The following is a 4,755-nucleotide window of genomic DNA, read 5'->3' on the forward strand; positions in this document are numbered from 1 at the left end:
GATCTATCCTAAAGTTCTTTCTTAAAGCTCCTGTAGCATTTATTATCTATTCCAGTGCTTCCCAACGTGATACACCACAGATAAACAATGTATTTCATGTCCTTTTATTGACAATGTATTTCATGTCCTTTTATTGACTTTAACACCAACAGATTGATTTTGGGAGTTGTCAAAGAATATCAAGGTTTGTCGCCATTTCCTACTTGTCTAAACTCATGGTATCATTTTCTCACCCACTAATGAAAATTCAACAGCTTTTATTCAAAAACAGCAGTATATTTCTAACAAACTGGTGTTTGAAGTCTTAACAAAAGTATTTTCTTCTCAAAACTGCGCTCTCTCATCCTCATAAATTTCTTTCTTATACTCTGAGGGATTTGGTAATTTATCCAACCTTGAACTAGAATAAGCTACCTTTTTGTTTTATCTACTCAAGACTATCTACTTTTTAAAGGAGCAATAAATTATTTGGCTGTTTTGTGAGAAAACATAGATTTTTGGTCATTACTCTAATAAGCCATATTTGCCTTACTGATACAAGTTTACACCCATTGTTCTATTTCCATACCTAGTAACTTTTTGCCAAGTAGTTGTTCTATTTCCATACCTAGTAACTTAATGCTAAATAAAGCCTAATCTTTTTAAAGACATCTGAAGTGGCAGTTAAACATAGTAAATATACAGCCAACAATACCCATAACTCAATAGAAGTGTTGATCGGCTATGACCAAGTTCATGCATGCACTTGAAAAAACAACCGAGTCACAACTCTGTCTGGCTGCCTGTCACCATAAGCAGGGCAATTGCTGAGATGTTAAATGTGAAAAGAAATAAGAATCTAACAATGGTTGTTATTGTTATGCAGTGTTTGTATAACACCTAACAATCCAATAAGGTTGTCCTCACAGTGTCAACCAGCTCAGGGAATCTTCCAGGCTCAGGCCCACCCAGTTTTCCCTGGAGCTATGGGGATCAATTTCTCTATACACCTGTAACTCATTTGTGGTGCACCACCATGACTACTCACTGTCTTATACCATTTGTCTTTATAGGAATATGTCTAGTTGTCTTCCTACTGTATGTGTCTGTATTGTCATCATCTCCCTTGAGCCTGCATTGCATTGCCAAACCATCATCCCAAAAAACAGGCTTTCTGCAATGCTTAAGAACATATCCAGGGTGCCTGGGTGGCTCAGTCCCTTGGGTAGCTGCCTTCAACTCAGATCATGATCCCAGGGTCTTGGGATGAAGCTCTGTATCATCAGCTCCCTGCTCAGTGGGGAGTCTGCTTCTCCCTCTCCTGTTGCTTCCCTCCCTATGCGCACACACTCTCTCTCTCTGTCTCTCTCTCTCAAATAAATAAATATTTTTTTAAATGAAAAGAACATATCCAAACCTTACATAATTTGACCTCATCTGCCTGTGTGATAGCTTAATACGTCTCCCCACTTGATCAGAAGTCATGACTACCATAATCCAGCCGTGTTTCTATAAACCAGGCACTTAACTGACTTAGGTCTCCTTTTAAATAAGAGACTCTACAAGGTCCCTTTAAGCCAAAGTTGAAGCCTGTATCCTGCAGGTTTCAGATAAACATGCGAATTGGCCAGGTGAATTGAAAAGTAGAATGCAGGGATAGTGACAAACTGGAAAACATAAAACCTGTCTAAATGCATTCTGACTCAGTTTTTGATGTAGCTCATCTTATTTTCTTTGTTTGGTTTTAAATATGTGGGTAGGCCAGGTTTGGCCCAAAGGCTAAGAATTCGTATAATCCGCTATAAGCTCTAAAACCTACTATGAGTCTAGGATCAGTGATCATGGCTTATTCCCCGTCCTGCCTCTTTGCTTATGTTGCCCATCCAGTACTACTGCTATCTTCCACGGCCTCCACTCCTGCACCAAAACACACAGACACACACACAATCTCTCATGTTCTTGAACAGCCTGGAGTACAAGTCGAACATTCCGTTAGCACAAGGCAGCTGAGAAGGATTTCAGTACATACTCTGGGAGTTCTGAATCCCTCTAGAGTTCTCTGAGATTAGACTGCAGACTGTAAATTAATACCAGAGTTTGGAGTTTTCCCTAATAGCTAGGTGATGTTGACGAACATTCTAAAGCTTTAGTTTTCTTCTTTTTAAATTTTATTTATTCATTTGAGAGGGAGGGAGAGGGAGAGAGAGTAGGAGGCTGGGGGAAAGGAGCAGGAGGAGAGGAAGAGAGAGAATCCCTAGCAGGCTCCCCACTGAATGCAGAGCCCCAACGTGGGGCTCTGTCTCATGACCCTGAAGTCATGACCTGAGCTGAAATCAGGAGTCGGATGGTCAACGCACTGAACCACTTAGGCGCCCTGTGAACTTTAGTTTTCTCATCTTTAAAATGGAAACAATGTATGCTAAAGATCACTTACAGTCTTCTTTTGAGGATTGAATATCATGATGGTTATAATAGGAACCAGTGTTTATTGAGTACTTAACCATGTTCAGGGGCTTCACTATGTTGTGATCTCATTTAAGAGTTAGTAAAAACCATCTAAGTCAAATATGAATAGCCTCATTTTTACGAATTAGAAAGCTGTTGTTCAGGAAGACTGCCTTTACTGAAGTCACACAGCTGAGTGGTAGAAGACAGATTTAGATTTAGGCCTATGTAACTCTAAAGCCTCTGGTGCTGTCCTAGTTTCCCACTGCTGCTGTAACAAAGGACCACAAACTTTGTGGCTTAAAACAATGTAAACTTGTTATCTTACAGTCCAAAGGTCAGAAATCCAAAATGGGTTGTACTGGGCTAAAATCAAGGTGGCAGCGGGGTTGTGCTCTTGGATAGGATAATCCATGTCCGTTCCTTTTCCAGCTTCTAGAAGCTGCCTGCTTTCCTTAGCTGTTGTCCTCCACCACTGACGCTTTCTTTGTGACTCTAACTCCTTTGTCACCATCTTCCACATATTAGGACCCTGTGATGACAGAGGGCCCATCTCAGCAATCCAGGAACACCTTCTGATTTTAAGATTTGGGGATTAGCAAACTTAATTCCAACTGTAAATTTAATCCTTCCTTGCTATGTAACATACTATATTCATAAATTCTGGGGTTTGGGAAGTGACTATTTGTTAATTAAACAACGAGGCCATTTGACTGGGATGGCTCTAATGTTGTGGTGGCCTCTGTGAAGCAAACCAAAATCTACACCTCTAAATGCCTCAAGTTTACAAGGTCAAAACGCTAAGGACAATCAAATCACGCACAGCCAACTAGGCTTTAAGCCATTGCCAATCAATATCTTCCTTACTTTGCTTCCCCCATTTCTCTATGAAATCTCCTCTTGAGTTCCTGTGAGCGGAGCCTTCCTAACCATTTCTGGTTTGGCACTGCCTGATAGGAATCAATTTTTTTGTTCAAATAAACTCTAAAAATTTTTAACAGGCCTTAGTTTATCTTTTATTTTTTTTTGAAGATTTTATTTATTTATTTGACACAGAGAGAGATCACAAGTAGGCAGAGAGGCAGGCAGAGAGAGAGGGGAAGCATGCTCCCTTCTGAGCAGAGAGCCCTATGCGGGGCTCGATCCCAGGACCCTGAGATCATGACCTGAGCTGAAAGGAGAGGCTTAACCCACTGAGCCACCCAGGCGCCCCCTTAGTTTATCTTTTAACACATCTTTGGGGGGCATTATTTTGCCTACCATATGTACCGATTGTATAGTATAGCATTAGTAAATGTATTTAGTGGACATCTATTGTTTCTGTTCCTTCAGTACCTTTTCATCTAAGTTTTGTTGCATCATCCTCACCTCTGTCTCCTAAAGGGTAGGTGTTCTTAACCCTTTTGTTGCTACTGACCACCAGTTACACAATTCTACCTCTCGTGGCCACAATAGGGGGCAGAGGGGAAAAATAGTAATGCATCACCCTAGACACAGTATTGGTCCAAGGGGTGGGCATACGACCCAAATAGGCAAATCAAAGTCTTCCTTTAAGAATTGAGATGGACTCTCTGATATGAGGAACTTGAGAAGCAGGGTGGGAGGTCATGGGGTTAGGGAGGGAAAAAAATGAAACAAGATGGGATTGGGAGGGAGACAAACCATAAGAGACTCTTAATCTCATGAAACAAACTGAGGGTTGCTGGGGTGTGGGGAGGTAGGGTTAGGGTGCCTGGGTTATGGACATTGGGGAGGGCATGTGCTATGGTGAGTGCTGTGAAATGTGTAAGCCTGATGAGTCACAGACCTGTACTCCTGGGACAAATAATACATTATATTTAAAAAAAAAATTGAGATGAAAGGGGTGCCCGGGTGGCTCTGTCACTTAAGTTTCTGACTCTTGGTTTTGGCTCGGGTCATGATCCAGGGTTGTGAGATTGAGCCCAGTATGGGGGTGTGTGTGCTGGAGAGTCTTCCCCCACTGCTTTTCCCTCCTCCTCTGTGTGCCTTGCACCTCCTCCCTTGCACATGTGTGCATGTGTGCTCTCACTATAAAATAAAATAAAATCTTAAAAAAAATTGAGACAGAAGAGCAGCTTCCTCTTTCCCTTTGGATCATGAGACACAGGCTATGACCTCAGTGGTGCTAGCAGTCATATATCTACGGGCAGATACTCTCTTCTACAACATATGGAGAAACCCAAGAGAATAAGCCAACAGACAGACAAACTGAGTCAGACCACAGCTGAGAAACAGAGATTGGGCCCTTTTGCTATTAAAATCTCACAATTCTGTGAGATTCCTGCACTTGGCTCCACCCCTGCATTTCAG

Source organism: Martes martes (genome assembly GCF_963455335.1).
Source record: "Martes martes genome assembly, chromosome: 3".
In the NCBI taxonomy this organism is placed as follows: domain Eukaryota; kingdom Metazoa; phylum Chordata; class Mammalia; order Carnivora; family Mustelidae; genus Martes; species Martes martes.